This window comes from Micropterus salmoides, unplaced genomic scaffold (assembly GCF_014851395.1).
Source record: "Micropterus salmoides isolate LMB-PRFRI ecotype aquatic unplaced genomic scaffold, ASM1485139v1 Ms_hic_scaffold_16, whole genome shotgun sequence".
Classification (NCBI taxonomy): domain Eukaryota; kingdom Metazoa; phylum Chordata; class Actinopteri; order Centrarchiformes; family Centrarchidae; genus Micropterus; species Micropterus salmoides.
In genome coordinates this window covers 4,612,882-4,638,943 of record NW_024040707.1, presented here as the reverse complement: position 1 = coordinate 4,638,943, position 26,062 = coordinate 4,612,882, and the positions used below count along the sequence as shown (strand labels likewise).

General features: G+C 40.6%; 1 protein-coding gene across 1 annotated transcript in view; it reads right to left on the bottom strand.

Annotated features, from left to right (window-relative positions):
• Positions 1-26,062, bottom strand: part of LOC119905035 (nucleolar protein 4-like) — a 161,792-nt gene that overhangs the window by 69,627 nt on the left and 66,103 nt on the right. The gene's annotated exons all lie outside the window — the stretch shown is intronic.

Genomic DNA, 26,062 nt, shown 5'->3' with positions numbered 1-26,062 from the left:
AACATGCCAACTGCTGCTCAGTGTGCAGCACCTGCAGGCCTCGCCGGTAGCAAGAACATCACACTGACATGTTTTCCCTCTAAACTCTGAGCTGTCTTCCTTCCACCTCAGACTTTCCCTACGTTTAATCCAAAAAATGTTGGTAATAAAAACACTCCCTACAGAAAACAAGATGTTTTAGAGATACCCGAAGCTGAGTGTTTACATGAAATACATTTACTAGACTGTTAGATCAGCCAGTGATTGACAGAAGCAGGGCAGGTATTTCTCGGTTTTAAAATGTGAGAGTTGTAGACGTCTGTTATACACCTCTAATGTTGTGTTTAGACTGAACATGAAGTGAATTTTAGAGGTAAAGTAAAGAGTTCAAGGACAATGGGAAGACGTAAGTGAAACTGAGGTTAAGATGTTTAAGTGCTTCAACTTGAGCACGAACATCCGTGCTCATCCTGAAGCTGCAGACATTGATTTCATTATGGTAAAATTGAGAACGTCTGAGGAAAGTAACAGAACTGGAACTTGTTCTATTGACATCCGTAATTTACCAACAGCAATCTATTGCTTCTTCACTTTCACCCGACAAATGTACTTATTAGGGCTGCACTATGTGGTATGATTCATCTTTGCATCAAAATATTTATTTTCACTGAACAAACTATTAAAAGGATGATGGTGTAACATTCTGTACATGTGGAGAACAGGATTTGTAGGCCAGGACATCTCTGCAGCACTGTAGTACTTCATTATAATTTTTTTTTTGCCACAGATTTTACTTTCATCAAAAAATTACAGCTTCTGAGATTTGGATGTTGTAGTTGGCCATATTGCGATTTCGATATAATTTCTATTAATTGTGCAGCATTAGAATTTTTTGTAAGTCGCTTATGATAAATGTGTCTGCTAAATCCCCTTAATGTAAATATTATGGTTAAGAAAAAAAGAAAAAAGCAAGGATGCAAACTCCAGTCTCCTGCATGAAAGGCAGATGCGCTACAAGTCTATCCACCATCCTGGCCTCCACATACTTTCCACCACTTTATAAAAACGACACAGTGTGAACATTGTGAGGAACGGGATCACACGATTTTGGCGTAATTCCTGGGAATAAAGCACTAAAATGTATCCCAGTCCTCCCCTATTGTTTCAAACTCTCTTCACTATCTCAGCCTCACACACATACCTCTATAGCTGTTATCAGCATCTAAGGAGACCTGCACTTTCAGTAATGAGGTCCTGAGTGCTGCAAATGCCTTTTATTACACACACATGCACACACACAAACACTTGAAAACAATGAAAAGATTAATGAATGAGCAAAGACCTCAATGACACCGGAACGGTCATGAAACGACCAGTTTCATGACCGTTGTTGCTCAAAAACTCTCTCAAATAAAAGACAGAGGCAGACAGGTGATACGCAGCTTTACAGACAGGTTGACTGACAGCCGGAGAGCTGCAGCCCGATGGCACAACCCCCCACAAAATCACACTTATTTTACACCCATGTCATCCTCCACTCCGAGCAGGAATACGATGCATAAGTCAACAGTACACATGTGAAAGCGAAAACACAGCGAATAACGAGAGCTGCTCTTCAACAGGAGCGGCTGAAGTGAGAAATGACAACTGAAAGGGAATAGAAATGTGACATTTGGACAGCTGTCAGATAGAGTCTACATTTACATATATATATATGCATATTTACATATATAGTCTATATAGATTTTTACCCATATAGTTTTACAACCAGTGATTCATCGCTGGCTGGTACAATACAGAAAATCTGAAATTATAAATCAAATCAAAAACAGCAACTTTTTTGTCTCTACTAATATAGCACTGGGGGTCATGGGAGCAGAGTTTGGATGGGTGCCGTTGGTGTTTGTGCAAGGGGGAGTCTGGGAGGTCATTAGGTTCATGGGGAGGTTTAGGGGTGGGGTAGATAAAGCCTAATCTTTTCTCCTGAACACATCCAGCTTTAAAATAAGAAGCTTTTTTTCAAGGTGAGGTATGCAAGAGGAACAACGGTGTCATTCCTTATTTTACCACAGAAATTGTTATAGTCTTCCAATTAAACAAGACTATAAATACTATTGTATTTATAGTCTTGTAGTCTTATAGTCTAAAAACTATATATATTGGTGTATATATTATGGCTTCTGTGAACATCAAAGACATCCCTCCCTGTGTAGAGGAAGAATCTTCTCAGAGGACAGAATCACTCACAGCTGTTTCGAACTGAAAAACTGATTATAGGCTGAATATCATCTTCTTGTAATGTCTTTTTCTATGTCCTCAAGCTAAAATAGGAAGTTGCGTTTCTCTTTACATCAACTGTGTGCTCTTGTTGCTGTCACTGCACAATCAATTAAATAATAAAAAGCTGCAGGGGATTCCACAGTTTCCATTTCAAGTTTTTTAAAAAAAGACAGTTTTTTGTATACAACTATTGCTGTAACGCTCCTGTAGGGAGAACATGTGGCAGCACTGACCCATATCTGTCCGTTTAAGAGGTTCCTCAGAGGAGGAGTTTCCCTGGGCTTGTCACACTGGATTAGCCTCCTCACTGCAGCCAGGCAGCTAGCCAGTACGACTACACACACTGGCAGTAACTGGTAGCGTCCGTGTGGGTCTGGAAACAACCAAGCTATCCAGAGAGCTGTGTCATTCAATTAGAAAGACTTCAATACACAGTGGAAAGTCACTGTGCCATCCACCTTTCTGTGCATCATCACGTGGTACTTTGTACGGATATTAACAGAAAAGATGAAACTTCTGTTGTCACCATTGCACAAGAGAAGAAATGATTCACCTTTGACCCTTTATCCACCCTTTGTTTAAAAATTATTAATAGTTTTACTTATAAAACTCCATACGTTAAGAGCTAATATAACTATTAACATTTTTTTGGTTTAGCGTCTTGTGACGTCCCTCCCTCTTTGCCAGTTGCTTGTGCAGTTGGTCTGGCTTCCTGGCTCAGGAGCCAATGGGCTGAGAAGGAAAGGATGGACATCAGGTTAGAGTACCTCTAACCTCCTCATTCTCTCTTACTCCCAGGTGTCAACCAGATGGTTTGGTTAAGGGTTTGGTGTTTTGATAGCACCCATCACACACTACACTCATCAATATTCTCGATTAGTACGGATTAAATTTTTGTTAAAATACATTCAATTCCTTTTTTTGTGTCAGTGAACAATCAAATAATCAGCTTATGTTATTAAATTCAATTTGTTAATCTTTGTGCCGTTGATTAAAGCTCAGAAAAGCTGCCGGTTTCCTGACATCTTTATCAACCAACTGACACACTCTTGCCTCAGGGTCTAATTTCATCTAACACGACCGTGTGGAGCAGATCACATGGTGTGTATGCAGCTTTTAGTTGTTGATGCCTGAATATGAACCATCAGGAGAATGTCACCTCGAAGGTTAAATAAAAATAAAATAAATAAATAATAAACTGTCCGCTGCAGGTTCTAATGTGTTTTTAATATTCTTAAGTGGAATTAGCCAATAATTATAAGCCACCAATAATTAAAGCTCCAACAGTTCCCCATTCATTTCTTGAACAATGTTCAGGGAGCCAGAAAGAAACAACGCCTGCTGCAGGCAGTAAGACTGTCAGCTAACACTTCCTCAAAGCTAAATGTAAAAAGAGGAGGGGGGAAAAAATGGAAATAGTCAAGATTCATAATCCAAACCGTGAACTTACTTATCGGCATGCTATTCAGCTCGGAGGCTGTTAATTCACCACAGCCAGGCTCATGAATCAACTCTGACAAATGATCAAATGAGACCTTATTTTAATCTGCACTTAATTCCTTTTCAATTACTATCATCACCGGCACACATTACCTCATTTTCAATTACCATATAATCTCAACACAATAATCACTGGCTAGCCTACATCTCTTTGTCGGAATAAAGAACAGAGGATTCATATTAGAACAGTGAAAGCTATCTAATGGTTAAATCAGTCTGATTTCACTTTTCATAACGACTCTTGGAAAATGAGCACCGATGAAGTCACGAGATGGCTCATCGTCTTTGGTGCGGTGAGCGAGAAGCTGAACAGCACTCCCTTTCTGAGGTAATTAGCTGTGACCAGTATCCAGCAGGTGACTTCTTTGAACACAGAGACATTTCTTGACATAGAGCAGTTGGTCTTTTGCTTCCTTGAGCTCTTGTGACATTGTAGGGAAGTCACTTCTGATTTAAATGAAATACACCAAATTACCAACTATGACCGTTTCAACAATATCTAGTAAAATGATCATTATCTACTTAAACTCATTTGTTTGCCTGATTTTATGTTAAAAATCATGGTAAGTAAGATTCCAGACAACAGGCAGGCAATTGTCAACAAATCCCATGTAAGAAAATAAGTCAATGAATTGATCTCATCAGTGCATACTGTCTGTGTCTCACCTGATATATCCACTGTTGTCCAGAAACTATTCATTCATCAACATGTACACAAACACTGTAGTTTATTCTGACTCAGTCCCTCATACACCCTCCTGCTGCCCCCAAATATTCACAAGAGCACCACATGTGGAAAATAATCCCCACCAAATGCACTATTTCCTCCGGTTTGTTTGATGAAACAATATATTTGTGAGGTGTTTTTACATCTTCAGTGGAGCTTCAACCCTCTGTTGGTTTTGGAGATATAAAAAAAAATTAGAATATCACCGGCCAGCCAAGACAAGCTACAAGACAACTACAGTATGTTGAAATATCACTTGTCAGTTAGGTGTTATTCCATCATGGTTATCTGTTGGAAATCTACTCTCACAGACAGATTTTCCTCCCTGCCGCCACTGCTCAACTCTTGTATCCTCTGTTCCTCTCCTCTTCCTCCTCTTCTCCATTTTCCCATAGTCAGCCAAACTGAGGCCCCCGTCCACACCACTGCGTTTTCGTTTTAAAAAACGGAGACCTTTTGCTACGTTTGCACCTCCTGTCCAAACTAAAGCGAAAACGAAGACCTCAAACAGAGAAGTTGGAAAACGCTGCCGACCACGTTTTTCGTTTTGAAACTCTGGAGGGCGTTTTAGTGCGGACGGGCAAAAACGGAGGACTTTAATAATGATGACGCAGACGCTCACGCTCGGCTCTCTGATTGAGTCATCAAAGCAGAAATACGATGCTACTGTCAGAGTTTTTGACTTAGTATTTGTATTAAAATATTCTGTATCATGCAATCTGCCTATCTGCCTACGCTTGAACTGAGCATGTCGCCATTTACTTTCCGCCGATTCTCTGTTTTCTGCCACCACAGTCTCTTTTAACTCCCATGTTACATTCAGTAACAGTCCCAGCTTGTTATCGATCCGTCTGCATTACTTTATTCTTTCGCCAAATCTTCGATAACAGGTAAATCGGTAACTACGGAACAGACCATCTGCTTCATGTTTACACCGGCACGCACATGCCTGGTGTACCTGAACGGCCACTAGATGTGCGTTTTAAGTCGTTTTAATCCAGACAGAGATCAACTCCAAACACAGCTAAATTGCTGGTGTGGACGGATATCGGAGATCGTATTTGTTATAAAACTGCGGTTTTAAACAAAAAGGTAGTGTGGATGGGGCCTGAGGAGAGCTAAAGTCTGCGTGTGTGTGTGTGTTGTCTATTAATGGTCTCATTAATGCGCTGTCCTAATCTGCATACAGATGAACTGCAGCGCTCCTGTCTGAGAGATTAACACATAAACAGGGTTTAGAGCGATCAGACCAACTCAATAGGACACTTTTATCTCTGATTCTCTGTCTCTTCCTGTCTACTTTTGTCTTCCTGTCTGTATCTGAGTAAAATGTATAACAGAATATATTGAATGCACATGTACCTTATGCATGCAGGGAAACAAACTCCTCACACAGTATGATGCAGTGAAAAGTGTTGAGGCATAAAAGTTCTTCTTTACTGTTAATTATCTTAAACCTGCAATAACTGACTTTTTTGGCCAGTTGACAGCAGCAGAAACAAGTTGTGAACACTGACATATCATCACCTTTTATATTGTTAAATTGTATATTTCCACATCAACAAAGCAACATTATCCTTCATTTGGAGGCTTGTTTTATGAATGCAAGTTCAGTATTCTCTCTTTTAGCTCTGTTTTTGGTCTCCACCAGCTTCTGACTCTTTAGCTGCTAAATGCTCCACTGTGTTCATGCATTATTATAAATGTATTGTTTATAGCTGATGTAACATGGTACTACTGCTAACACACATTACAAGGTTACTTATGAATGACCCACCTAGAGTACTTTTGGGTTACATAAATCATAAGCACAGCGTGGCTAAAGCATAACTAGATGGTTTAATCCTGCTGCACTTTGCATTATATGCTGCAGGAGTTTTAGATATTCACACAAAAAAGTGTGCAAACAGTGAAAAGCAGTAAAAGGACTTTTTTTTACTTAAGCCATATGTTCCAGTTAATCAAGCTCTCTTCATGCAACTCCACACAAACCTAAGCTGGAGTTTTCCTTCTGCTAAATGAGTCTGTGAGAGCCACACCGCCCAGACTAACAGTGATGATGACGATTGTGGTGAAGATTATGAGAGGTGCAAAGCAGTAAAGTGCACCCAGGATGAATAATTAACAGCCTCTTTTCTCTATTGTCTATTTTACCAGCGTGGAGGTGAGAGGAGCCATTACTGGTTTAACTTTTATCAAAGAACAAAGGAGAAGGCACGAAGAACAGAAACCGAAGGGGGTCCATGACCATGATTTTGGGACATATCCCTACAAATGAGGAGTTTTTCCTCTCAGGGCAAGAGGGCAGATGGTGATTTGGAACAGGGGAGGAGCTGCAAGGAAGTTAGCGGAAGACGAAGAGGAGGAGAAGCTAAATTTACAGACAATCAAGCTTTTGGAAAATGGCAGAGCAGATGTGGTGCAGCAGAAGGAGAAAACTGCCGGTGGAGAAACAAATGGAAGGTGGTTACAAAGATGATACATTGCAGCTCTGGTAGATGGAGAGGCTGGAGTCGTGGAGAAGAAAATGAGACTGGACAGCGGAGCACTAAGTCAAATAGAAGAAGAGGGAGAGGAGAAGCAGCGGCAGGCGGAAAGTATGATTATTAATACAGTGAGGAGGAATAATAGTGTGTATCATTCAGTCTGATGCTACTAGTTTTTCTGCCCGCAGTCTTCCTTCGTTGCAGCAGCATAACACAAGCAGTTTGGGAGAAACTCAATTTTGCGTCACAGCAAAATATATTCCTATAATATTTGCTCGCAGCCGTGTGTCCAGTTGCTCCGCAGCAGCTTCAGCGACTGATGAGGTGTAAACTGGCTGCTGTTCTGCATATTTAAACCCATTCCCGCTGAAACAAAAGATTTTCCCCGCTCAGTTTGATCTGTTCCGGTTCCAAATCTTTTATGTCTGGACTGCCTTCACAGCCCTGTCAGATGAGCTCCTTCACTGTCATGTTATTTCACACAAGTTGTGTCATACAAGCCATAGCAATCCTGAAATTGTTACTGTTTAAAAATTATATATTTATTTCTTATGGTCAAGTTTCCATTAGTTCCTGAACATTTATCCAAAACTTTTAGTATGATTTTTTACTTGCTTGTCACTAACTAGTGTTCATGCAATCTCAAATCACAGCATGTGGTGCTCTGGTCTTATAACAGACCCAGATTAGTGGGAGGCGTTTCTGTGCAGGCAGGTCATCACAGCTGGTAGTTTTATTGGTTGTTCTGTACTACAAATCACATCGCAGCAATTTTTAATCCTGTGTGTGTTTGTTTTCCTCTTCAACACATGTATACAATATTTTGACCAAATCATAATTTCTATGTTTAAATCAAGCGGAGTTAATCCTTTCTTTTTCTGGTGTACACCCTGACGTTTGCACAAGTACACATATTCCTGGTTGGAAATCGTTGCTCCAGATTATCTACAAACAGAGAACAGTGTGTTACACTGTGTGTGTGTGTGTTTGCTGCAACTGGTGTGAATATGTGAAAGCAGAAAGCAGAGCATTACGAGTCTGCACGTAACTCTATGCGTGTGTGTTTAGAAGACAGCGCATTTGTACAAATCTGTAACTGCGTGTATACAAGTGTATCGATCGCTGTCTTGTGTGTGTTTCCATAGCAGAACAACCGGATCTGGTCCTATGCCGTTGCTAAGCTAATCAGGTTAGCCACCGGACAGACGGAAGGAAACATCCCTTTCTCTGTGTACTCATCTCCTCTCTTCCATTCACACCCTTCCTCTTCCATCTCCTCCTTCGTTTTTCTCCTGTCCTCCTCCATCACCACCTCTCCCATCACTTCCTTCCTCCTACTTTTATACTCCAAATGCCCCATCTTTCCTTAACCCTTTCTGTTTTTGTTCACCCTGTTCTTTTCTTCTCTCCTCCCCCATTACCTCCTCCGTTTTCTAATTTTTCCTCTCTGAGATGTCGTCAACACATCACTGAAAACAACGGGAGGCCAGGAGAGTCATTTTAAATCCATGATTAGACAAAAAATTTTAATCCACAGATAATTATGTCCAGCAAAAAGTCTCTCTCTCCCTCATCCATAACATAACTATTTGAAATGTGTGGCATGTGTTGATTAGATTCATCTCAGGCAGTGTTCCAGTCTTGAAAATTGACCTTTTTAGTCCTGTACAAGAACCATTTCCAGTGACATTATGTCAAAGTGTCTGCCACAAACTTATGAATAATTTTCTTCTGTAAAAAGTAATGATCACTCCAGCTTGTTCCACCCACGCCTTCAGCTCGTGCATCCCCACAGACAGAGCCACTGGAGGGTCATGGAGCTTCTTTGCAAACACAAATTACAGACTGAGATATGTTTTACCAGAGAAGCCCAAAGCAAATCAGCCAATTTATTATTGAGTATGTGGGAAAATGCTTAAAATGATGATGGCTAGTTGCTTTCGTGTGTGTGTGTGCGTGTGTGTGTGTGCGTGTGTGTGTGCGCAAACATTTTCATTTGCTGCTTAATTCAATACTCAGGAAAAGGTGTATTTATTTTGTTGGGCCTGCAACTAATGATCATTTTTCATTATCGATTAATATGTTGATTACTTCGAACAGTTTCCAGGAGCCCAGGGTGATGCCTTGTGTCTTGTTTTTGTCCAGCAGTCCCAGTCCATTATATGAAATGGAGAAAAGCAGCAGAACCTCATGTTTGAGAAGATGGAACCAGGCATCTACTCAAACATGAGCATTAGTTATTAATTCATTTTGAATTAATCCACTAATTGTTTCAGCACTAATTTATTTTACACAAAGTGCAATGGATGCAGATATTGAGCATCCTGATGTAAAAATCTTATTTTATTGACCTTTTCTTAGTCTTTTAATCATTTTTGCAGCAAACTGCTGGGTGATGTTGTAGATGTCTGAAACTAGAAATTAATGAGTAGCTCTAGCTTTTTATTATACTTTTTTTTTTTTACTCATTGTCTGCTTTTTATGCACAATCTTAAAATCTTAAGCTTTCTTTAATACATGGCAAGATTTCAGCCAGCGTTTTGAAACTACGGTCTTTATCCCAAACACCCTTTCTATAAGAACACAGGATGTTTTATTAGTTATTTGGAAATACCCATCATGAGTGAGACAAAATCTATGAAACACAATGAAATGCAATTAAACCAAAGACACTATGGCCATGATCAATACTGCAACAATGTCAACATGTAGCGTTGGTCTAAATATAAGGATTTAGTTTTGTATTTTAAACAGCAGCGCAGCTTGGACTTTCTTTGGACTGCCTCCATTTTTTCAAACAGGATAATAATTTCTTTTAATTCTTCATGTAAGACTATAGATGTGCATCATCTCTATTCATACCGCACATGTGGGTTGGTGATACTCTACTATTCATACTCTCAATCTGATCAGTCTGTCCTCAGCGGAATGAATATCATTAAGAAAATCAATTAAGGTGGACATTTTTTTCCCTCACATGAAGGAGTTGCTGGGGGGTTGGTGGTTGGTGCTCTGCTGAACCTCTTTGTTCTCTTTGTTTTACAGGCAGTGGTGGTGCAGCGCTGGACCCTGAAGCCTCCCTAGCTGTCATATTGGCATCCTTCCACCTACCTACCTCCCCCCAACCCACCCATCACTCTCCCACCCTACCCCACCTCCTCATTTATCTCGGCCTCCCTTCCCCCTCCTCCTCCCCACATCCCTTCACCCTGCCAACTCCATCCCACTCTCTACACTTCACCATCCACCTGCCACCGCCTCCTCCACCCCCCAACTCCCAACTCCTCCCCCACCAACGCCTCTTTCCAACTCCACCCTCCCTGCTCCCTCCCTGCAGTACTCTCAGATGTTTGTATTATACACCCTTCAGAAGAACTGCTCCCCGTCTCTCCTCGCCTTTTCTTTGCCCCGGTCTCGCAATCACGTTTGTTGTTCCATGGACACTCATCCGTGTTGGATGTCCATGATAACGATGTTGATTCTGTCAAATTCTGATTCCATAAATAAAGATGGACTAAAAATAACGGGACTGGAACTACTGGTCACTATCATCATCAACACCATCACAGGGAACAATCACTGCGTTCTTCACCATCATCACCATCACACCACATGTCTACCCAAAGCACCTCTGATTGGTGCTGTGATTGGCCAGTGGGGCAATGTGGCAGCAAGGCTGTATCACATGTTACATTCATGGTGTGTGTGTGTGTGTGTGTGTGTGTGTGTGTGTGTGTTGGAACTGACGTGGAACCATTTTTTATACTATATGTGCTTTTTTTATTTGCAGCCCTGTGAGGCGAGAGACCAAAGTGTCTCATACAACATGCTGCTCCTGGAACTTTATGTGCTGTTTTAAACTTACATGTGTGAGTGAAGCATAAAACATCGTTTGACTTGCTAATGTTATTACATATTCACAATACAGAATTATATACATATATAATGTAGGGCTGCACGATTAATCTAATAGCAAATGCGATGTCGTCATGTGCGATTACATTACTAGTGGTAAAAAAGTAGCCTATCCTATTATATGAAATTGTAATGAATGCAGTATCTAATATATTATTCTTATACTAACAGTAAACTGTTAACTAAATATTATACTCTTTATTTAACACACTCATGTACAGTTCCTTCTCCAGGTTGTGGACAGAGACTCTGCAGTGGACAGATGTACAGTGAGCCGGTGCCAAGATGTCAGTGTGCCAATATTTGCTCCTTCTAGCCGCCTCCTCCGTACAGCAACATGCTCCCCTCGTTCTGTTTTACATTTGTTTTACTTATTATTGTTATAAATATTGTTTAACTTTGCTCAAGTTGAGAAATACTTATTTAAAAATGTCGATATTTTGTGTATTCCTTTATAATTAAGCAAGTAGACTCCATTTGTAGTACCATTTGTTCCATAACAATCAAATTGCAATATTGTCCACAATAATCACAATATGACTTTTTCTTGAAATTGTAAAGCTCTAATATTACAGTGTACTAATATCTAAAAAATCTGCGGTTTTCAACCTGGCTTGATGTCATTTGTGACCCCTAATCACAATTCATGGCTTTTCTGTGGATTAAAAGTTGTGAGCAGTTCAACCAAAGAGTAATTTTGCCTTCTTAGTTTCATTTGAATGATTTTCAGTGGCCTTAAGAGGTGAGAAGGAAAAAGTTAAGGGGAAAATGACAGAAAAGCCTGGGTAACAGAAACATTTATGTTCTTTGTTATCAGTTTAATGTGGCCCCTCGGATTCATCTTCTTTCCTACGTTATTTCAGTACAATAAACAATACATATCAGGATAAAGAGGATGTACTGCAGCGTAGTGTAGAAGAACAGGCAAAACATCATAGCCATGCTCTTACTAGTAATCTCTTACTTTACTGATGCTTGTATGTTGTTCCTCAAATGCAAGTCACTTTGGATAAAAGGGTCCAAATGAGCCAAATGTAAATGTAAAGTGATTTAAATAAACCAACATCCAGTCAGTGCATGGCTCACTTACCCACTGACTGATTTTATGTTTGATTTCAAACATAGACCATTTAAAAGTCAAGAGATAAGAAATTGCAACAGTCTTGTTTCCACAGTGAGCCTCGATAGTAAATCAATTTCATGCACACATGCTGTGAAGTGACAGTGGCAGTGGGCATCCAGTCACAGTCACAACTACAATCATTGTCAACATAAGAAGGACCATTTTAATAAGCATCATATCATCACCATTATGAGCACCACTACCCCCAAACATCAACTTCACCCACTGGTCAGGTAAAATTAAAGGAATAGGTCAACATTTTGGGAGAGAAAGTTGGATGTAGGGCTGGGCGATATGGCCAAAAATGTTATCACGATAACCAGATGGTTATTAATTATGTGGTTCAACTTTCTTTATAGTCAGAATGGGACAAATACTTGATGACAAACAGTGGAACATTTAACAAATTTGAGGGTGAACATTCAAAATTATTATGATTTTAAAAAATTTTACAAATATGATAGGTTAATCTTCTTTCAGTTTCCTTAACAAAATAAATATTTTAATAGAAAAATTAAGTGCTAATTTGTTCGTGATTCAAATGAATTAAACCAAATATATATTGACGATTCATTGAACATTTATTATATTGATATTGAGGAAAATTATATTGCGATAATTATCATTATTGTTTTATTGCCCAGCCCTAGTTGGACGAGAATATTGATGGCACACTTGTCTCAGTCAGTTAACTATGAAGCTACTGCCAGCATCCGTTTTGTCGCTTAACTCTGTCCAAAGGTAATAAAATGCACATATCAGCACCTCTAAAGCTCCCTAACGAAAATGTATGTGTGTATATCTTTTGATATATGATCAATGTAGCCCACTTAATCATGGTAGAAGCACAAAGGACAACCGAACAAATCAACAAAATCAAAAGTCAGCAAAACCGGACGGGCAAAATGATCTTATTCTGAAATGCTCTATGTGGGAAATGTAGCACAGAGTGGCACAAAACCGACTCACAGAGAGCTGTTATCTGTAGTACAAGTACAAGAAAGGACAAAAAATTCCCAACATGTCAACAACGTAGGGCAGCTAAATGCCCTGCTGCTGAAACACTTCAGTGTGAGTTAACGCCGGACAAACTGCGGCAGAGCCGCTTCCTGTGTCGGTTTGGCTGGTGCCATTATCCCACGTTTTCCTCTAGTTTCGTTCATTGTTGTGAAGTGTACACGCCCTGTGCCCGCTCTGATTGGTGAGTAGGACCGTAACATAAGGAGCATAGCGCTTGTGATTGGCTAGCAGGTCTATAACACAAAGACAACAACAGAATAAATCTGTAACTGCATGACTGTCAGACGCGTCAGATGCACTGTATAATTAATCTACATTTTAATCGCTGTCTTCACGATTAGCTAATCACGTTCGCAACTTCAATTTGAAAATTATTAATTGTTCAGCTCTACTAGCAAAGAAATAATCTGGCACATCCGTGACTAAAAGGCAACTTTAGGCTTATATTTGACAGTGTTAAGTGGTATCAATCCTCTCATCAAACTCTCCACCAGAATGCAAATAAACATATTTCCCAAAATGTCAAACTATCCCTTAACATAGTAACAGACTTCCCCACAGCTCCAACTACAGAAAAGCAGAGACGTTAAAAAACAGTGAAGCTACTTCAATAAGAACAGAAACACAAATGTGAAACAAAACTCAGCCAACTCGCCTGTCCACTCTGATCCATCCCCGTTATTTATAGGATGCATGGTGATATACGGTGAGAAGGTAAAAATCCCTCTACTAGCTATCTCTGTTTCTGTGGCCAATGCTGCAGATACATGAGCAGAAATGCTGTATGTGATTTTTATGATTTTTTACTGAAGGCAGTTTTTATTTTATCCAACACATTTTCTCAATTGATTCCTGATAAACTCAAAATCTAAATAAAAACAATATATAATGTGATTTTTTTTCCCATATCACCCACTCTTAACAGACATTAACACACTCACACATGTGGGGTGTCCAATTAAGCAAACCTACATGTCTATGGACTGTGGGAGGAAACTGAAACCCACACAGACACAAGGATAACACATCCAAACTCCAAGTAGAAAACCTCCAGTCTGCAGCTTTCTGGCTACACATTATGAACATCAGTCATCACAGGAAAAAAAATCAGTTTACAATGACAAAAGTGTTTAGTTCAGGTAGGTGAGAGCATCACTGTTTGGCCATAATTATCACAGGTCAGTCCAGTTATCTCCCGCTGTGAGGCAGCAATGGAAATGCACATGAATGTGCCACAACATATAACAGCTAAAGTGGGCTATACTGAGCTGGAACACACAGCCAGTGACAGGAGCCATGTTTAAACTCCCCTTACACATCAATCTGACCTACACCTGATAACGCAGCAGGAAAATTTAAGGCATTAACTGCCAGTCAGTCCACATGACAACCCGCTCAGTATTCAGTCCGACTACAGCGTCTTGTTTCTGATTGCATCCATCTCTCACACAGATCGATGAGGGCTGGAGGGAAGAGGAGAGGATCATTTTTGAACCGAGAGAGAGGTAAGGAATTGATAAGAGGCAAGCTGGCTGGGGGACAAGCAGACACACACACACACATACGAACGCTGCAAGGATTAACAGGGCACAGGCCGAGGAGCTCCACTGCAGAATATTGATTGCTGAGAAAACCAGGCATGAGGAGGTGGTGTGTACATCTGAAAAAGGGTGGAGGGTATCACCACTGAAACACACACATTCACTAATAATACTTGATGCGGCAGCATCTGTAGTGTACAGACAAAGGCAAGGAACTGGCCGGTGAATCCATAATGGTTTGGTTGACGGACAGATACGCAGAGACAGACAGCGTCAGGACAAATTGGTCAACAAATACAAAGAACTAAAACCTGTGCAGGCAACCAGACAGTCTGTCAGTCTCAGCAGGCTGTGGTCCTGCCTGTCAGGTTATAAAAAGCCTTGTCCAGTATGCAGTGCAGAAGAGATGGCCGGCCATAATCAATAAGCTGCTCTGACCTTCATTGAACAGAGATACAGAAAGAAAGATAACCATGACTGGTCCTATGACAGGAGGAGCTTTGCTGTGTCACTTCCTGTTTGACGAATAGATCTTTCATGTCTGTGTTTTTGGCTGCAGCTGTTTGCCTGATTCAACCCTCCAGTATATATGACGACAAAAACAACCAGAGAGGAGCAGAGCGAGACAGACAGAACTGGTATCATGTCAGTTTTCCAGCCTGCTGCTGACTGTGTGTCTGTACACACAGACAGTTATTGAGCTCCCACCAAACAAAGGGCTGGGTGCCGTCTCTTTGAATTGACAAGCACTTTATAGTTGAGCCTCTGGGTTTAATTCAACTCTTAAAATGGTGATCCATAAAACCGGAGTTCTCCTTTCGATTTTGTCCGCACCTCTGGAGTTTTATCACTGCATCACACAGAGATCACTTACCATTAACATTAGAGCGAGGCAAGCTTTTGCTGAAAGAGAAATGACGAAAAGCACATACTGTACTGAATATATAATGTGAAAAGGTGGTAGTGACAGACCTACAGAGCATTATCCGCTAAATCTGCAGCTCCCCACAGCTTTATGTAGCGATGTAGTGAGTTTCAGCTCATTGTTTTTCTGTCCAGCCACAACTTTACTGTTTTAGTTCACTCTCAGCGCTCTCATAGTGTCGTTCTCGGCCACAGCAGGCACCGGTTTTCAGAAAGAAAAAAAGAAGATGTATGATAATGTTGCTCTGTAACATCTGGATGTGTAAAGGATTGTTATTATTGAATGCGCAAATTGTCATCCCGTAATTACACTGATAGAAAATCATATTGTATGTTTGCTTCGTAGTAAATCAATCAGAGCAGCAAGTCACAATGTCTGGAAAAAAGCAGAGTAACCGATATGTATTGGAAAACAGGTACAAGATTCAACTACATCTACAACAGACCCAAATTCTGCATGAAATGTGTGGAGGAAAAATAGATATGGTTGTCAACAAACAATATTTCTACGTATTTTCTTCTAGGAAAATGAAAAGAAAATGAAAATGTGAAACAACACCAAAACACAGTTTATGGTTTCAGGAGATGGACGCTGGTTAAGAACAGTCTGAACTCATTCTCAGACTGAGCTGTGTGAATACCACAGAAGAAAACAACAGAAAAATCAATTATGCTCAGATAAAGATAGGAATCTCATTAATATGAATTAGCTATTACCAAACTCAACCTGTTCAAAACTGAAGCTGCTTGAGTCTTAACTTCTGTTAACGAGGCCATGTTGACCGGACGTTGGACCGTAGGAACCTAAACACACACAGAGCTCATCAAAGTCAAACGTCTACACTCAGGTTGAGGTTAAACATTTAGATAATCAAAGTTTCAACCTTATGGAGGCAACACATGGTGTGGGGGGCAAATCATCATTTTAGTGCAATAAATAATAAATGTCTCGTGTGTAAATTAAATCTTAACTCTAAACCAACAGAACATCTTATCTGTCCTGACTACAAGGAAGTGCAGGCAGACATATAACCACAGACAGCTGGGCACCGCTACAGTCGCACACAGTCAGCACAACACACACAAACAGCAAAACGGTCCATTTCGTCTTGTGGTTTAGAAATATATGTAGAATACGTTCCAATACGCACAGTGTGTGTGTGTGTGTGTGTGTGTGTGTGAGTGGTCAGTGCTGAGCAGCCAGGAACAAAGTGACCAGAAGGAAAGCGGATCCATAGATGCCATAATACACATAGATGTCTAAACTGTCCTGACCTGACAGAGAGAGCAGGATCGCTATTTTATTCATCTCCACACAGACAGATACTGACCTTGTCTTCATATTAGATAAGCACTGTGTGTGTGTGTATTCTAATGTGTGTCAGAAATGACACATCCACTGTGATATCTACTGTTGGCAATATGAATCACATCTGTTCTCTGAAGGTTGAGGCTGTCTGGCAGAAAAAAACAAACAAGTCTCTTGCTTGACTTTTTATTATTTATTACCAGTCACTGATTTTGATGCGACAGAGGCAGTGTACTTGTATTTCAATTCAAACCGGATTGAGACATCAGCTTTAATTGGAAAGCTATCTGTCCCGTTATAAGCGGTTTTGCGTGAGTGGGCTACAAATTTCCCAAAAGTGCTACAACAAATGTGGCAAGTGCAAAGTCACATTTATACTACAGGTCAAAATCTTTAAAATTATAAATATTTTCAGTTACTTACCACCAGTGTTGGACAGTACTGCGCTACTCAGTACTTGTATACTAATATTATTACTTTTCCCATTACTTTTACTAGTAGTATAAGGGATTACTCTTTCCAAAACAGTAATAATATTAGAGTTACTAATCCAAGTAACGCTTCATTACTGTGTTACTAGAACGCACCATCAGCCAAAAAGCTAAAGGAAGAATGGGGAACTAGTTACTTTTTATACCCGGTAATAAATATAGTATACTTACTTATATTACTTTTTTAAAGGAGTAATAAGTAACTTATTACAATGTCTGTGCCCAGCACTGCTTACCACAAAAACATACAGTTTTAGTACAAAAGAGAATGCACAGCAGTCTGAGTTCACTGATCATCAGAAATCATTTTAAATAATAATAATAATAAATAACAGTATAAATGAGTTGATATATTCAGATGTACATGATGACCAATAAAAAAAGTCCAGCCCAGACCTGAGGACATGGAGTTATAAATATCTCTTTCTGTCCTTCCCTTCCTCTTTCTGCTTATTAGTGTGAAACTAAATCTCCACTTGAAGAAGCCCAAATCTAATCTTACAGGTCAAAGAGTGCATTGGGACGTCACAGTTTGTGGACATGTAGAATATTTTACTGTCAGCGACTGAGATCATGTTCTTTGCTACTAAACAAATATCCATTTATCTGTCAGCTTCACTGAAGCATCTGATGATTATATACCTGGCTGCAAGTCACATATGCAGCAGTTGAGAGTGGACCTAAAGGTTTTCCCTGTTTGTTATTCTGTCTATGCAAACCTTCTCTAATCAGATCCTAGCTTTGGTTAAATATGAAACTATTGCAGTGCATTGCAAATAATTGTGACTGATAAGTGTTGATATGTCTGCTTGATTAGGACTGTGGATTATTTTGGCTTTGACATCAATACTGCATCACAGCGTCTGCGTGCAAAACCGAGAGGGAATATGGATGTATCCGAGAGTTATTCATCTCATAGCCTGTGGGTCCTAGAGAGTGTCTTTAGCATGCATGTGGATGTACAAGCCTCCTGGCCTCTGTACATGTAGCGTAGCTGCAGGCTATGAACATGCCATCTCTCCACACAGCTCTGGCTGCTCTGAGTGAACTCAGGGTTTAATGATCTGATGGTTTTACAGGTGTAAAACACACACACACACACACACACACTAACATACACACACACACACACACACAGTTTGGTTGTGGTGTGTCTGTGGATGCTGTCCAATCCAGCTTTGCAAGCCAAGTGCCAGTACATTCACTGTCTGGATGTCGGTTTGTTTCATGGCATCAACAACGAAATGGAAAGGCTTGTTAAGGCTCGTGCAGACTACACAACTTTCAGCATCGGCTGATTGCTGTGCCTTTCACACTACACAACTTGCCGTCTCGTGACGGGAATCTTGAAGTTGTAGTGGCGTTCACACTATGTGACTGCTCAGTGAGAGAAACGCTAAAAATAAATAAATAAAAGAAATCCAACCAGAAGGTGCTCCTGATTGTTTTCAGGCAACAGCATGTTCAAGGTTGCTGAGAAAAAGTACAACGGAAATGTCCTGTGAGACCGTGATTCCTGAAGCCAAATGAGACAGTTCTTCTTGTTCACAAACCCGTCATTTATGAGAATGTGCCAAAGCTGATCTGGAGTGTAGCCAACAGAAGACAAAGCCAACATAATGCTTAACAAAATCTGTGTTTAAAGAGGTGGTATAATGCTCATTTTCAGGTTCAAAAACTTAATTAGGGGTTGTACCAGAACAGGTTTACATGGTTTAATTTTCAAAAAACATACTGCACATTGCGGCAGCTCCTCTTTTCACCCTGTGTGTTGTACACTCCGCTCTTGAGCTACAGAGTGATGCATCTTACTTGTACAAAATCTTTGTTGGGAGTTGGCACATGCGCAGTTCCCAGGTAAGGACTACTAGCCAATCAGAAGCAGAGAAGGCCGGGTCCTAAGAAACAAGGTAGTGTGATCCAAATCAAAGCCGCTTCAGACTGAGACCGTAACCTAGCAGATGGTACAAGTTACTTGCCGAAAAAAATGCTACCATAGCACAAATCGATAGACTCGACTCTACTCGGCCCTGCTCCGTTGCAGATAGTACCCAGAGATAGTACTTAGCTTGTCGTCATAGCGATGCCACACACAACTGGCGTGACCTAATGTTCAATGCGACACACACACCAGCGATCCACACAGCTTTCTCTTTTTTAAGTTAAAACGTTTCAACCTTCCTCAGAATGTAAAGACAGATAAGCGGTATGAAAACCTTCCAGCTGTGTTTTCCTCTGCCGTTGTTGCTGCAGCGGTCTGTGTGACGGCGGGAGCAGAGGGCTCTGTGAGCGGGCGGCTGGACGGCCTCACACGCTCCTCCCGCGGGTCACAGCAGGCTTCCCCCGCAGCCACTTGCAGAGCTCCTCAACTCCGAAAATATTCAAGCACTTTTTTTTCCCGCCATCACTTCTCGTGAAACTGTCAATATTCGAAATCTACACAGCTGATTTCTCACCTCAAAACTTCTCAGAAGTAGATTTAGTGATGAAATTCCATATGAAAACTGTAAAATATAACACTTTCTGTTGCTGGCCTCTGTCTGGCTTAGGCAATGATGATGCAGTGAATTGTGAATATTCTCTCTGACCAATCAGCAGTCTGCTGTGTTTTCACGTTACATGTTAGTATCCCTCAGCTCACTTGGAACCTCGACGGAGGTGAGGTGATACGAAAAAAAGTACCTGGAAGCAGGTACAGGTACAACATTTCCACAATGGAAAACCAAACAAAGGCGAGTCGAGTCAAAGGGCCTCCGCTCAGACTAGCTTGGTTTTAGGGCGTGCCTGACCCCCTGCTAGCCGCTTGTCAAGCTTTATGACGCATTTTCATTGTAATGTCACAAGTAAAGGAAGTGAAGGGCTGGACTACAAACGAGCTGTTTTCAAGCGGTTCAGAGCAGAGTTTTCTGAGGGAGATGGCAACTCCCTTTGGGCTTTTTCACTTTGCATGCACAAAAAAGACATATAACTCAATAAAGGAGAGTGGAAAAGCCAAAAAGCATAATACCACCTCTTTAATACTGGTTTCATCACTGCTGGGGGCAAAATGATGGTAGGCTACATTTATCCTATTACAGTTAGGACTAGAGAATGCAAATCATTTGTGTAATTTATCAAGCAAAACTGCCAAGTATCTCTGGTTCCAGCTTTCAAATGTGAGGATTTTCCTTATTTCTATGGTTTGGTGTCATTGTAAATTAAATATATTTGGCTATTGGGCTGCTGATCGGGAAAAAGAAACAAGCAATTTCAAGAGTGTCCTTGGTCATTTTTTGCTATTTTCAGACACCATATTGAATTACAAGACTAATGCTTGAGTTTAACCGCCTGTCCAGCAGTCTGACTCTCTGGCTGCTTAACGGACTGTTTGTCCATCTGGCTGACGGGACGGCACATGCTGAAGTGAAGAAAAAAACTGAGTGAAAATAAGAGTGAGTGACAGCACAGTGCAAAATAGCATGCAGTCTAGGAACACGCAGACACACAAACGGCACTACAAGACTGAGTGTGTGTTTGTGTGTGTGTAAGAAAAAAAAGGGGTCAAGCTTCCAACGACCTTTATCACTCATCTGTTAAATCCACCAGCAACACTGTAAGTCTGTGTGTCTGTGTGTGTGTGTGTGTGTGTGCACACGCGTGTTCGTGTGTGTCTACCTGGATCAACATCATATTCTGAATTATCACCATGGAAACTGAACTTTCACAGACCAGACAATATACAGTATAATCCATAGCGTGGCTGAGATCATATCACTGTGTAACTTGGGAGTGTCAGTGTTGCAAAACGAGATTGTTGAGAGTTACTGTAAATGAAAACTGATGGTTACATGAACCCAAAAGCTGCCATTTCCAAAATAACAACAGGATAATAAAAGACATGGATTGCCTACATAGTGCTTCCTCTCTATAGATAACACTTTTTGTACAAGTCAGCGGCCCAAATTGATCTCTTTTTTTATGTTCTACCTGGTGTTTGAAAGAAAGAGATGGTATAAAGAAGACCTGTGAGATACTCCAACATGGTAAACAAGACGCCTTTCACTGTTTTTCCCCAACATTTGTGTTTTATCATCACTTCAGTGAGCTGTCAGAGACTCATTTTTGGATCAATGCTGTAATATAATATACTGTGGTCCCTGTCAATCACCTCAAACCAACAAAAAGGAAATAATCCTGCAAAAACATGTTGTTTTATAAACATATGCAACATCGTTGTTTATGGCTTCTGAGCTGGATGGCAGTTGACTTTAATCATCAAGTGAAAATATAATTAATTCTACTTGTAGACTAGCTTCAAATGACTCCTTGTGATGTAAAAAGGTTGCTACAACTGCTGATACCACTGAGAACCCAACTGTGCTGTCGCTTTTAGCTCAAGCAGTGATTCACCACGGCAGAAAGAGCCCTACCACCATGGGTAGCAATGAGATTTAAAAACGTACTTTTAGAACTATAACAACTGCACTGCCACACACAAAATAACATTTTGCAAGTAGGGTTCATTCCACAACTGTCGGCCTAGAAAAAGTGAGCAGTCTCGGCTAATCATTGACTCACAAAGTGGGACACAAAGGGAGTGGGAACTGTTGTAAAGTGTTAAATCAACACTGAGACTCCAAACAAAGGTTTCTACCCTGGGTTTCTTCCTGAAAAGGCGAGTACAGAGTACACAGGGCTCGACTCAGAAGATAAATATGTATTCTTTCTGCCAGACCTCAACCACTCCAACATCAGTCGGCCAACTCATCAGAGAATAAATTCAGTCGGTCTGTCCCAGCAGCCAGCAGGGGCATGGACACCGGCGATTAGTGGAGTGTCTAACATTCTGAGCCCCGCTTAACCCAGTCAGTCACAAATCTGCCCCCAGCATGACGATTAACCCCTTTCCCTTACAGGAAGCAATCCTAGGGAAACACAGCATGGATTAGTCCTGGCAAAGGTCACTGCCGGACCAGGCTAGTTTTACCCTGACCGGGTCACCACAACTGAAAGTTCTCCTTTGAAACCAAACCAACAACAGAGGTCAACATACGTACTAATGCAAAGCACTGCCAGATAAAATGGAACCCGCTTTAACAGATGTTTTGATATCAACAGAAATCAAATGACTACATGTCATGTGACAGAAAAGGTCACTCATAAAGACAGAGATTCGTCCCTTAACTCTGTAGCGCCATGGAGTTTTCTTAGGCTCTTTTATCCCAATTGTTTTGGTTTCACGGTTAGGTTCAGTCTCACTGAGCCATTTCCAAACCAGGGGCCGGTTTCACATAGACTCTGACTATGGTTTATATCAAACGAGTCTTCACAGAGACATCTAAAACGTATCTGTTGAACAAAGCCATGTAGCTCTCGACATTTGACGGACCAAAAATAATGCAAACGTTGTGTGCTGAATGTGTGTAAATAGGCAACAGTTGGCAAAATGTCTTTAACAACCCATGTCATGACTGTAAAGCCGATGATACACGGGGAAACTTTCTGAGCAATCTGGCTGGGCAATCTTGCTAGTGGCAACTCCGACTATGTTTGAATGGATAGCGGCGGGCTGGGGCGGGGTGGCGGGTCAGGGATTACCGTAGTCATCTTTACTCATTACCATTGACGGCAACATTGCCCAACAACATTGCTCTAAAAGTTGTATAATCATCTTAAGACTACCAGCTTGTTTTGGATTTCCTTTGCCCCCTAGAAGTTTCTAACTTCTACAACAGCATGTTAGGGCCATGGTAGATAAAAAACTTCAGAGCCATGGGAGGGAGATAATTTTCTAAAGAAAAACACAGAGTTTCCAAGATTAAAGACACACTCACAAGAACAAAAACTTGGACATTCTCAGAGATTATAAAGTCACAAAAATGCGTTAGGTTTGTTAGTTACTGGATGAATTGAAAACAGACTCTGGGCTTAATGTTTTGGTCTCAACCCACCCTCCGTATCCAACTAGGCTATCCCACTTGGTCATGCTGGAAGGAGACTGTGATTTCACCATCCTCATGGGCTTAATTTGTTGAATCCGGTACCTCATTTGTAACAAGGAGTTGGTACTCAGTTTGGTTAAGAAGCCTATTTGCTTATCGTAAATAAAACTTTCGGCGCAAATAGCAGCGATCCATAGTCAGAACCGACATGGTGAGGAAGTGAATGGGGAGGCACAGAGAGAAACAGCTGTTTCTCTCTCTTTCTTATTTAATTATTGTGACTGGTCTGACTATGCAAATATTTACATTTTTGTTTAGGAAGTTTTTCCTCTGAATATTACCCTGCCTCCTCATGCAGCTCTGTGTTTTATTTTTATTATTTTTCTATAATGGCCCCAATACACCATGATAAAGCTCTAAATGCTGAATTCCACCAGAACCATAATAATGGGTGTATTTGCACCAGACATGTTTCTCAAGTATTTTGACTATTCCTCCAGCTAGTTAGTTTAGTTCATTTGGCCCTTCAACGAGAGAGGTGTACTGATAATGGCAAATCTTTATCTAAACAAGTGACTTTATTGTGTAATTGCATACCTTTTGGCGGGAAACATCCTAATAAATTATTTGACCGTCCCTCTCTGTTGCTGGAGTATTTACCACAAGTTCCCTGTGCATCAAATATTTTCCAGGAAACTAACTGCTCTGACAGCAATAATCAGCACTTAGGTTCACCAGACTGAGTTGTCCATCTCTACTACAGCCAGGCTCCCTCATGAGTAGAGCCAGCTATCAGATTATACTATCAGAAGTCAGAAATGAGAGAGAAACACGCCTGAAGGTAAAGGAGTGGGTGAGGGCTTCAGGGAGCAGTAGAGAAGCAGTAAAGGAGGAGTAGAGGAGCGGAGTTCAGCTCCAGCTGTATTATACAGCTGATCTCTGCAGGGACTTTGGTTCCACTGGTTGAGCACTGAGCACAGACAGCAGCATGGCCGCCAGGCAGCACTAGTCTGCCCCAGACAGCCGAGGTAATTACATGGAAAGGCTTCCTGTGTAACCCACTGTAGGATAACATACATCATGCTTTATGACTGACACTTTTAGCCAGAGGACCTGATAACATGACAACTTCAGCTTGGGTTATCTCTGGAGAGGTGACCCCTAACAGTTTTAGAGGCCATGAAACCTATTTTCTCAATCAGCTCTTGACTATGAATGATGGGGTCCTACATCAAGCCGCTACTTTCAACCAAAGATATTGCACTTGAGAGATTTCTGCGTTTCTGGATTTGTTTTCATTCCTCCCACTGGTTTGAAGTGGGTGGAGCTTAGCTGGAAAAATGCAATGTCTGTGTTTTATTTTTTCTATAATGGCCCTAATACACCAAGAGAAAGCTCTAAATGCTGAAATCCACAGCAGAACTAAAATAAAGTGTGTACTTACACCATATGAATCTGAATCTGATGACAGTTGTGGGACTCTTTGTCAATAAAATATGATAAAATCCCACCCACACATTCCTAATGAAGCAGATTAGCAAGACTATTTAATGTTACAGAAACGTGTTTTTTTGAACCAAGTTTTCAGGGGCTTTAAAGCCTTGCTCTAGCCACTAAAATACTGTCACAAAATCTTGACAGAACAAGTGACTTAGACCTCAATTTACAATGTATTCAAACAAAACAATTTCATTGTCATTGTGCACCTTCATCTTCTTTTGCTCTTACTGTCTGGATTACTCTTTATGGTTCTTCTTTCTAAATTTAGCTATACAGTTACTGATTTTACTACTTTGTGACATAACTAGCAAAGATTGCACAGAATCCGATTCATCTATCAACATTTATCATCCAATTCAAATCCACAGTGTCACCACAAGACTGTTTAAAGAACTAAAACATGTTCAGACAAAAACACACAACCTTCACACTAAAGTGTTTTTACATTTTCCTCGCACATAGCGACTGAATGGTTTTATTCTCTGACATTTGCTGTGAAAAAAAAAAAAAAAAAGACTTTAACCCTGTCTACAAACAAAACCCCACTTCTTTCAACTTCACCACCCACGTCTGCCTGAAGGTTTAGGTTTTGTTGAATTTCTTTTACGAGACAAAACCTAGAGAGGAAGAAAGCACAACAAACTACGCAGGTGAAATAAAGAAAATCACAGGGGAGCTTTCAAAACGTGTTTGGCTATGGGGAAAAAAGAGAAAATACAAAACAAACAAATTAAATCTTTTCATCTTTTATATTTTATTCGCAAAACATCTTTCGAATAAGATCTGCAAGTTACCTGAATCATATCAGCCAGGCTTCTGAAGGACAAATTATATCCAAATCAAGTCAAGAATTATAAAGAATTTCAGTGTGCTACCTGACTGTGCCAGTATTTGTTCACTTAACTGAGATGATTTAAAACGTGACATGTGAATGATCAAATCCAAACAGGAAGTGGATTTTCTCTGTGTCGACCTGCCGTTGCTGCATGAAATGGTTTCCATTCAGTGTTTAGCATGACCTCTCCTCGTTTTATGGTTCTGCTCTAAAGGGCAGGGAACTACACGCTGCCTCAGGCAATCTTAATTAAACACTGAGTTCGCACACAACGGGCTGAACTCATCAAGCGCTGAGCACGAGTGAACCGCCCGCCAGGCCGAGGCAGACTAACACTGAGAGCTGTTCACAGCAGAAAGCTCTACATCTTTGACACTAACTGCTAAAAATAAAGCAAGGGCTGCCAAATGTCCCACCATTACCACCATAACACAGGCTAATTATAACTGTCTTAGCAATGCCTTATTACAAGTTGTATTATTGCGAATGCTAATATTAAGAAAGAGTTTCA